Genomic DNA, 11,349 nt, shown 5'->3' with positions numbered 1-11,349 from the left:
GGATTGAAGAATTTTGAGACTCAAGTAGTCATTAAAAGTGCCATTTTGTATTAAATCTGGAGTAACCACTTGTTATGTTACTTGTGTTGAGCTATTTAAATTGTTTGTTTGATTGAGTTATTATGCGAACAGCTGAAAGTTTTTGGAAAATATTGCTAATTTGCAATTGGGATTGAATCATTTTGGTTGCAACCAGCAACTGTAGTATATGGCATCTACAATATGGTCAAAACTACAACAGTAAAAGAAATGTGTACTTTGTGGCTTCTGTTCTTTTCCTCATTTTCCTTGCAGAACTTTCATATTTTAGGCATTTACTGAGTTATGAGATGACGGAGCTCTTCCAGGGGATGGATGAATTTTACATGCATTTTCTTCCACTTGCACATTCTTTCTTCTTCTGCAGCACATATGACTTTGCTTTTCCCTTTCTCATTTGCTCCCTGGTAAACAGACTGCTGGGTGAATGTGCCTGCCCGTCTGAATGCTACATTCTCAGCCCACCTACTACAGGAGAACTCTCCTCCCACCTGTAGATAAAAGCCAAGTGAATGTTAAGGGCAGCTGATCGGAGCACTTTCTCAGTCCCTCACTGTCACATGTCTGCATCATACCTTTCTCTTGGATCTTGCATACCTAAGGTAAGATGATGGCATCCTATCCTTGTCTTCTATTTACCTGCTCACTCAATGGGTACAAATTGAATGTGGAAGTTAATGAGAAGTCCATCAAGTTCACACTAGTACTTTTTAATTGTGCAGCAAAAGTTTTTGCAAACTTTTCCCAATACTTTGATATTGTTTTTATTATTGCATTTAGTCATCCGCCATCAGCCCAGGATTCCGCTAACGGTATTTCATAACAGATATATGTTTATTGCTTTTTGTGAAATTCTTAGAAGGTGCAATGAGTAAATGCCAAATTCTGCACTTTGGTGTGGGACAAACTTTTATTGCCGGGACTGGCAGCAGGTGTATATGAGCTTCTGAAGTAGCAGCAATATGTGAAGCTTCATCTTCTCTGCAGGGAAGTGTAGAATATCAGGGCAGGCAGAAAGCAGGTGAACAGTAATTTAGAGCTTTCATTCTAGTCTCCCTTGGCTGCTAATCATCTGACACTCAAAAACTGGGGCAATGTGCTGTACAGGAAAGCAATAATCTGTCGGAAAAATCCTGGTGATTACAGTGAGGAAGTATTTGAATTATTTTTGCAGACCGGTGAAGGAAATAAAGAACAGGATCCGCTGAGATGAGTATTTCTGCTGTAGGAATTGTCTATAGGAGTAGCACCACCGCGGGTACTACCATATAGTCATATTGCTTAGTGTATATAAGGTACCTCTGAATGGTACGGTCCAGTGCAAGTACGGATGTAGCAAATATTAATACCATATATAATGTGTTATAATAACTGCAAAGTACTACAATGCTGTAAAGCGATGTGCTAGTCATGTTAAGAATTGCTATGTCTGTAGGCAAACAGTGCCTCGTTTTTATGCCCATTGAAAATATATATAATGCTTATACTGTATATAGTTTCTGCGAATTAATGAAAACTGCAATTAAAAGTTATTGGGTATAAATATAGGGGCAATTAATACAGAGAAGTCTTGATTTTGACTCAATAAAAGTCTTATTTGTTTTAGTTTAGAATGATTCATTTTAGACATTCGTTAGGATGACTCATAGCAAGTTCAATGGTTTAATTTCCTTCAAGGGACTTCTCTATGGCTTGACTATGAGAAGTCTTATGGACGCTCAGTTTGAATCATTACAAACATGTAAGACATCAGGGAAACTATAGGGTTGGACACCTAATATGACCACATTTGTTCTATATCCTCTGTAGTTTCTGGGCTGCCTGTAGTTTATCGCTATGTATTTCGTGTTTGGAATTGTACTTGTCCCTGGATCTCTGTGAAGCTCTTGATTTCATGGTCCAGAAGTTAAGTTCACCATTAGGGTACAGATATCTATTGGAGTTTTGAAGGCATAGAGATAAGATTAGAGGGTGATAGTGTTACTTTTGTAGCTCGGGCAATTTTTTTAATGGGATTGAAGTCTTCCATTACTTATGGCTTATAGATGGTGGTCTCATGGTCCACATGTGCATTTCTCAAGATGCACCTGTTAGGAGATGTACAAAAAGGAGAGCGGCCCTCTTCTGGTGCTGAGGAACAGTAGCATACCCCTAGCTGCTTGGGACAGGAGTACTTTCCATGACCCTTAAGTTAATTCCCCTTAACCTTGTTTGTAGGACCGGTAAAGATGGAATCTTTGCATAGGTGCTCACCACCACTACAATAAGGGATGTGGCCAACATCGTTTGGGATCTTTTTCTCTAGGGTCCCCATAGCAGCCAGCCACATGTTGTGCCTTTTTAGTGCAAACACTTTTGCACATGTTAAATCCCAACCTTCGAGTACATTAATACCGCCAACATAAAAGATTCATTGAAGTCTTCTGCTACTCACGGGTTTTAGATGATGGTCTCATGGTCAACATATGCATTTCTTAAGAGGAGGTGTACAAAGAAGAGAGGGACCCCCTTCTGATGCTGGTGAACACTACCACACCCATAGCCGCTTGGGACAGGAGTACTTTTCATGACCCTTGAGTTAATCTCCCCTGCTAACATTGTTTGTAAGACCTGTGAAGATTGCATATGTTCTCATCAACCACTAAAATACGAGATGTGACCAACCTGGTCCGGGGCCCCTTTCTCAAGGGGCCGCATAGCAGCCAGGCACATAGTCTGTCTCTGGTGCAAACACCTTTTGCACATGTTAGAATTCCAACCTTTAACTACATCAATACCGCCAATTTTTTTTTTTCAGGATTTACTGTAAAACTGTTTTTGGTCTAAAGTTACAGTATTTTTTGGGCTAAAAGACATACTTTAGCAAGAAAAAAATCTTTGTCTAATGTCAGAAGGGCCTGGCAACGCCAGACCCCTCTTACTGCTTCTATAATGATCAGTTACAGCGCAAAAGCACTGTAACTGATCATTAAGAACAGTAACCCCGCCAGGAAATACCTTACATTCCCTCTGTAGCTTCAGTTTGGGTGCTGCTAAGTATGACTGACTCTGACACTTCCTCCTGGTGTCTACGCTGCAAGTACAGGAAGTACAGTAACGCAGACACTGGGATGTAGTGTCAGACTCTGTGATACTCAGCGGTGCCTGGACAAGAGCTATGGAGGGAAGGTAAAGTACTTCCTGGTGGGGTCACTGCCCCATCGGAGGTACTGGGGTCACTATTACTACTGGGACAACTAGGGGCCACTATTGCTACTGGGTCTATTAGGTGCCACTACTACTACTGGGTCCACTGAGGGCCACTATTACTACTGGGACTATTGGGGCTAATATTATTACTGGGACCACTGGGGGATGCTATTACTACTGGGGCCATTATTACTACTGGGACCACTGAGGGCGACTATTACTACTGGGGGCCACTATTACTAATGGAAGCCACTATAACTACTGTGACCACTGGGGGCCACTTTTACTACTGGGAAATACTACTAATACCGGGACCGCTGTGGGCTACTATTATTACTGGGGCCACTGTGAGCTGCTAAAACTACTAGGACCACTGGGGGCTACTATTTATACTGGAACCATTGGGGGCCACTATTACTACTGGGACCATTGGGGGCAACTATTACTATTGGGACCATTGGGGCCACTATTACTACTGGACTACTGGGGCTCTATATTACTACTGGAGGTCACTATCACTACTGTGACCACTAGGGGCCGCTATTACTACTGAGGAACACTATTACCACTGTGAGCCACTATTACTTATGGGACCACCTGGGGCTACTATTACTACTGGGACCATGGGGGGGCCACTATTACTACTGGACTACTGGGAGCCACTATTACTACTGAAAGCCACTATCACTACTGTGACCACTGGGGGCCGCTATTGCTACTAGGAAACACCACCACTGGGGGCTACTAGTACTACTGGGACCATTGGGGCCACTTTTACTACTGGACTACTGGGGGTCACTATTACTACTGGAGGTGAGTATCACTACTGTGACCACTAGGGGCCGCTATTACTACTGGGAACCACTATTACTACAGGTAATAGGACTGCTGGAGGCTACTATTACTACTGACGGCCACTGTTACTACTTGGGGGTCACTATTACTACTGAGGGCACTGAGAGGGGTCATGATTACTATTTGGGCCACCACATCTATTCATGTCCACCTGAACCTAAATCTTCCACTTCTTTAGCCCACCAGGGAAGTTTTATTAAGTATGAAATATTTTTATCCTATTTCCTGTTGTCTAAACCAAGGTGCGTCTTATCGTCAGATACATTTTATAGTCATTGGTCGGCTTTCCTACAGGATTCTGCTTTGTATCAAGCAAACTCAAACCAATGCAATAGATTATATCCGTATAACAAATATTTGGGGGATGAATTCTCCGTTTAGCTATATTTTGTTAAAGGGGCGGTTCACCTATTTAATTTGACCACTTTTTCCTTCTGTCTGTATTTCCTCCCTCTGGTATTCAATGATCCTGTTCACTAGTCTTATAATAAAGACCAAAAAAGGCAAAAATGAGCACAAATACCTGAAACACCCTGATCCCCCCAAAAAATGATTTTAAATTGGGTTAGGATAGAAAAAAATCCCGTTCTGCCCCATTTCTGAATCCTTGGCATATATTATATTAATGTGTACATTTTGTTTTCTGACACGTTGTCAAACGAAAGCAAATGTTGGAAAAATGACTTTCCTTTTGATGTTATCGGATGGCTCTTTCATTTCTTCTGTAAACACTGCTGTTGATATTTTGCTCCGTCTCAGGAGTTCTGGCACTGAGTTGGGTCTAACCTCTGTTTTTTATTAGTACGTTACATTTCTCTGTAGCATTTTTATATAACATCCAGCTCTTGACATTGAAGTAAAACCGTAAGAGCATTTAGCTTTGGGGCACCGCATCTCCCACAAAAGAATAAGACAACGGAAATTTCCTACAATATTTGCGACGGAGAAGACTGAGATTGCATGGATGTTACATGAGACTTTAGCTACTGTAACAAATCCCCATCCACCGAGCCATCTGTTATTGATGTTCTGTAGAAGTCATATATTGTCATTCCAGTAGGGAACCAACAGTTTTTTATATTATAGGCCTATTTATATTAGGTTTAGAATGTTTTATAGATATTCAAAATATCCAAATTTACAGTACATGTGCAGTACCATGCAAGTAGATTTAAAGGGGTTGTGCCAAGACGTATAACCCCATTTACGAATGTGGGGCTTGGGTGAATAGATGAGCACCCCAAATTCCGCTCTTGACACCCAAGATGATTTTGCCGGGGTAGGGTGCAGCCAGCCTGACACGTCCTCTACAGCAACCACTGCCGGAGAAATGTAGTATTACAGGACAGCACAAGGCACACCAAGATGGGCGCCACCCTTAATGGGATACCCAGGATGGGAGTGGCTCTCCATTCTGGGACATATGGGGAAAGCTGAATGGGATACCCAGGATGGGAGTGGCTCTCCATTCTGGGACATATGGGGAAAGCTGAATGGGATACCCAGGATGGGAGCTGCTCTCCATTCTGGGACATATGGGGAAACCTGAATGGGATACCCAGGATGGGAGCTGCTCTCCATTCTGGGACATATGGGGAAACCTGAATGGGATACCCAGGATGGGAGCTGCTCTTCATTATGGGACATATGGGGGAAACCTGAATGGGATACCTTGCCCTGTCGTGTTCATATGCTGTAAAAGGGCATATGAACAGGGTATGTTATCACAAAAGGCACAAGCCTTTTAAGGGGTTCAGGGATAGCAATCACATTCGGGCCCCAGTAAGGGAAGGGCCCTAAGGTCCTTCTGTTACATCAGATGACACCAGTATTATGAATGGTAGGTGCAGGCACTGTTGCAGATTTTGGTTTGGGTCTTGGGGCTTTCAAGTTGCATCCCTGCTACTAATGATCCTTATTTGGCATCTATAAAATCATCACCTTCTACATTAAAGATTCCCCCTTCCGTTTTGAAATTGCCTATACTTTAATTTTTGTAGTCATCATATGACGTTTAATCAAGTTGGGGTTCAAGCCGGAATGTTAGGGACCATTAAAGAGCCATCCTCAGGATAGGTCATCAGTAGTTGATCAGTGGTGGTCCACCGCTCAGGATCCCCGCCTGATTGAGGTGAGCAGGGCGCTCCCATGAGTGCCACTGTCACTTCAGTCCATCCCAGGCACAGGGCTGTACATTATATAGTGGCTATGCCTTGCATTGTAGCTCAATCCCACTGACAGGCTATGCGACTGATGAACATGATGTTACTGGCCTGAGTGATGTAGGATCCAAAGACACCGAGGCAGATTCTTCAGGAATCATAGTTTCTTCAATGTATATCAATGCATATAGGCCCAGTGGAATAATTGCTCATCCAAGCACCACACCTTCTTCAATCAGCTGATTGGCGGAGATCCCGAGAGGCAGACCCCCACGATTAACTACTGATGACATATCCTGAGAATAGGTCATCAGTAGTTTGGTCCTGGAAAACCCCTTTAATATGTTCATTGTATGTTATGTACATGCCTATATTGAAATGGCAACTAAAATATGGAGGCATATATGAAATAAAGCAAATTTTGTTTCAGTGTTTTTCATTGCTATTTTTCATCTGTTATATCCCCATTCCAATAGGTGGCGCTGTGGAGGATTATTCCATCACTTATTTGCACGACTTTTTCCCAGGGAGCATTGCATGACCTATAAGATTCCTTACATGTCTCTCCTTGTGCTCTCAAGGAGAAACATTACCCCCACCCCCATTTGCCTTATGTTGGACATTCTTTTTCCAGGCTCTATAGACTTCTACAGGGGGATTTTGTCTGTTATATAACATATGATAAAGCATTTTATATTTTGAGTTTTCTAAGCTCTCTATGGAAATCCAGAAATGAAAATTAATACATTGACAAACACTGTCTGTTCATTAGAAACCAAAAGAAAGAAAAGTACAAGTCCGATGAGGCCTTAGACTTGTCCTGTAGAGTAGCCATGATATACAAACTACAGGAAACCAAATTCATAAGTATAACCTCTCGAGAAAGCATCTTGTATAATATTTAATTCACTATTACTGACACGTCTTAGAAGGTGTCTAGATCTATAGTCATATTCAAAAGGCTTGGAAACCAAGTCCAACTCATGATTTTAAAGCAAACCCCCCAGTTTTGGGTCATAGTTTTGTCCTAGAACAACTCCTCCAATCCGACAATTCCGGGTCCTATTTTCAGCTGTGCAATTTTTTAACTATCTTATGCGCACTGCTCACTGATTGGCCAGTGCTGATCACATGACCAACTCTGGCCAATAAGAACAGGCATACTGCATTGATAACCTAACACTACCAATGCATTGTGGGGGATTAGTCTAAAAATTGTGTGAGCGTCTTGGATGGCCAAAAATGGGACTCAGAAATGGTGGATCGGATGGACGGCAGAGAGAAACAATTGCAGGTAATATACCCACTCTAGCATTGGAACACAATTTTGTCCTGGTCACTTTAAGGACAAACATAGTGCTGAATCTTGGATTCAATGATCCAGTATGTTTGGTCCTGGTGATTAGTATATGAGGTGGAGCCCCTGCAACAGCAACATGCGCGTCAGTAGGGGAAGCTTGCAGCAAAAAATTCTCTATAAGGGTACATTCGCATGTAGCGGAAAGGTGCGCGAAATTCACACCAAAATCTGTGACAATTTCCTCAATGGAACTGCTTTAAAATCTGCACCAATCCGATATTTTTTGGGGTTTCTCCAGAAGGAGAAACATTGCCCCCATTGGCATTTCCCCCATTTTGCCAGTCATTTTGTTTCAGCCTACCAAAAAAAATAGTCGGTGGTTGATCAAAAGTCATCTGGTATAAAGTCACAGTCATTCGCTGGCTGTATTGTAACTTTTCTCTTGTCTCTACTTCCCCCCTTTTCCTCACTGACCCCATTAGATTCAGCCCTCAGCACTTTGAATCTGTCAAGGGTGTGATCAATGGGTGATGTGGACGATCGGGGCATGCAGGGTGGAGCAGCAAGTTTCTGGTTTGAGATCAGTACTGGGGTTCCATCGGAGGCTGCTGGCAAAGCTGGCCTTCCTGAGGTAGCTGCCAAGCCTTCAGAGGTAGGGTTTAGGAGACAATGAGTCAAGCACGAAGAATGCTCCTCTGGTCTCCCCTATAACCGGTACGGCTGAGCCGCAGGCAGTCGTGGTGCACTCGATCGCAGGAGAAATACCTGTCTTGGCTTGTTATGATCTCTCGAGCATGCTGCCTCTTGAAATATTTACTAAAATTGTTCATAACTTGTGTTGCGGTAACTTGTCACTCTTGGAGGGTTATGCTGGTGCCAGTAACTTGCTGCCTGGGTACTGGGTCTGAACAAGCCTCTCATTTATCTTTTCCTACATGTGCCTTGTAGAAATTCTAGCTTCTGGTTTTCTTTCATGGAAGATCCACCCACTGGACGAAAGCTACGTCCAAGATGCGCGCTTTTTGCCTACTCAGCTTTTACATCCTTACCTGACCACCTACGTGACCTTCTGCGTACTGCACCAACGTGACTCGGGCAACCCAGTAACTATTTTCATAAAATTTCTTTACATATACCTGTAAGGCACATCTCAAACCACAGACCCACTACTACCCCTCTCCAATGACATTAGATTTGATTGACAGTGAGTGGTGGAGACCACCCTCTTGATAGATTCAAAGCACCGGGGCCAAATCTGGTGGCGGTGGTCTCTTTTGCCCACTGGCCCTTTGAGGTCCATTCATGATTAAACTCAAGAACACCTGGCAGATTACCAATCCAATACTTTGGATTAGGTTAGTGTCTGATTGCATTATCATAATAAACTAACCTATCTTCTGTGTATGATGTAAATACCGATGTGTTACGGATAATAAGTCACAAAGACAAGCAGTTTTAGTTGTTTTTGCTTTTGAGGCGTTACATTTATATACTTTGTCCTTAAGTCAATGTTTTCGGCCTTGTAGCAAGTCTTGAAGCTGACTTCTATTATTTATGTCTTAGTCTTTGCACTCTGGAAACATTCACTGCTTCTTGCTAGATTGTGCTATTACAACCTGCATAAAATATGTCTGTTGATGGTATTTAAACTCCGCAGCTTTGCCAACAATAGCACATTTTTTATACTGTACACTATAGTAAGTTCAACTCCTGTTTAAGCCATTTAAGCCAAAAATCTGTAGCTTGTTGCAGGACAGCACTTCTCGTGCCTATTCAGAGGTAGTTGTATGCCAATACGAGAAAGGCACATTCTGATACTACAATGGAGATTTGAACTTGTTCTCTTGCTTCAGTGGTAGTAAAACTCCCGTATAGTTTATTGAGTTTCATGAAATTTCTTAGTTTCCTGCTCTTAGAAAGGACAGAGTATTAAGATATCATACAGGCTGATCACTCAGTAAAACGAGACGGCTCGGACTGGGCGAAGAAGTGTGTATCTGGGTAAGGAACTGGCTCAGAGATAGAAAGCAGAGGGTGGTAATAAATAGTTTGTACTCTGATTGGACCACAGTCACAAGTAGGGGGCTACAGGGTTCAGTATTAGGCCCCATTCTGTTCAATATATTTATCAATGACCTGATAGAGGGACTGCACAGCAAAATATCAATATTTGCAGATGACACAAAATTATACAAGATAATTAATGCACTTGAGGTCAATATGCGACTACAAAAGGACCTGGATAAGTTGGGGGCTTGGGTAGAAAAAGGACAAAACGAATATTGATAATTGTAAGGTTATGCACATGGGCAGGAGAAATGGATGTCACCAATATACACTAAATGGGGTATTGCTAGGGAAAAGTGATATGGGAAAAGACCTGGGGGTACTAGTGGATTGTAGACTAAACTGGAGTAACCAATGCCAGTCAGCTGCTGCAAAAGCTAATAAAGTCTTGGGGTCCATTAAAAGAGGTATAGGGGGAGGGACGAGAACATTATCCTTCCACTATATAAGGCACTAGTCAGGCCTCACATGGAATACTGTGTACAGTTCTGCACACCGCTGCTCAGGAAGGATGTTACAGTGCTTGAGGGGGTTCAAAGGAGGGTAACTAATTTAATAAATGGACTGGGAGGACTGGAATACCCAGTAACTATGTATAAATAAATTGGGGGACAATACAAGGATCTCTCCCATGACCTGTTTATACCCAGGACTGCGACGGTAACGAGAGGACATCTTCTACGTCTAGAGGAAAGCAAGTTTCATCACCGACACAGAAGGGGGTTCTTTACTGTAAGAGCAGTGAGACTGTGGAACACTCTGCCTGAGGACGTTGTAATGGCAAAATCCATAGAGGAGTTTAAGAGGGACTAGATGTCTTTCTAGAGCGCTATGATATTACAGGATATAGACATTAGGTGATTAGCGGGGTTGTTGATCTCAAATCTTGATTACTCTGGCTGCCATTATGGAGTCAGGAAAGAATTTTTTTCCTCCATAGGAGCTAATTGGCTCGCTCTGGGGTTTTTTTTTTGCCTTCCTCTGGAGCAACAAGGGGTGAGGTTAAAACAGGCTGAACTAGATGGACATTGTCTTCATTCAGCCTAACATACTGTGTTACTCGCTATCAGTACCAACAGCGCTGGAAGCAGATAACGCTGTCTTAATTGCAGCAGCCCAGGTTGGTACTATAGGTGCAGCACATAGCGAATTCAATAGAAGCTGTGCCTGAAGTACCAACCCATGCTGCTGTAACACAGACAGTGCTATCTGCTTCCAGCTCTGTCAGCACTGACATTAGGATGGTCAGTCAGCTGATTGGCGGGGATCCAGAGCAGTGGACCACTGCCAATAAACTATTGATGGGGATAGGTCATCAATAGTAACTAACCCTTTTAACGTGTTAAATGCACAGTTGCAGCTAACTTTAAATTGACAATACGGTAGAACGAAAACCATTGAAATGTCAAAGTTGAAGTTTGCTGCAACTTTGAATGTTCACTTTTGCTACATCTTGAGAGCTGCATTAAGTGTTGCCTGCTCACTCCCAAGACAGATATCTGCCACTGTGAACATCTGCAAGGAAGCTGCTACCCAAGTAAAAGAGGTTGTCCCATTTAGAGAAAACCCATTTTCATATACTATACCTTATTAGAGAATAAGTTATTGGGGAGGGGTCATTTCAAGGGGTCAAGGTGTCCAGAGAGGGGGCTAATCTTTGTTAGCAACTCCCTACTTTGAGTAATTTCAGGATGGGTAATCAACAGCAGATCTGTGAGGGTCTGGCACTTGGAGCCT

The 11,349-nt window shown here is 42.6% G+C and overlaps 1 protein-coding gene across 2 annotated transcripts in view; it reads left to right on the top strand.

The window, feature by feature from the left end:
* The first annotated feature begins 411 nt into the window (after positions 1 to 411).
* Positions 412 to 11,349, top strand: part of COL8A1 (collagen type VIII alpha 1 chain) — an 85,843-nt gene continuing 74,905 nt past the window's right edge. Inside the window, exon 1 of one of the 2 annotated variants that reach the window (XM_066599169.1) lies at positions 412 to 641. The gene's annotated coding sequence lies outside the window, so the exon portion shown is untranslated. Of the gene's footprint in view, positions 642 to 830; positions 852 to 11,349 lie in introns of those variants that run through there. The other variant, XM_066599170.1, reaches the window with a different exon arrangement.

Source organism: Eleutherodactylus coqui, chromosome 4, assembly GCF_035609145.1.
Source record: "Eleutherodactylus coqui strain aEleCoq1 chromosome 4, aEleCoq1.hap1, whole genome shotgun sequence".
Taxonomy (NCBI): Eukaryota; Metazoa; Chordata; class Amphibia; order Anura; family Eleutherodactylidae; genus Eleutherodactylus; species Eleutherodactylus coqui.
This window is presented reverse-complemented; position numbering and strand designations above follow the sequence as displayed.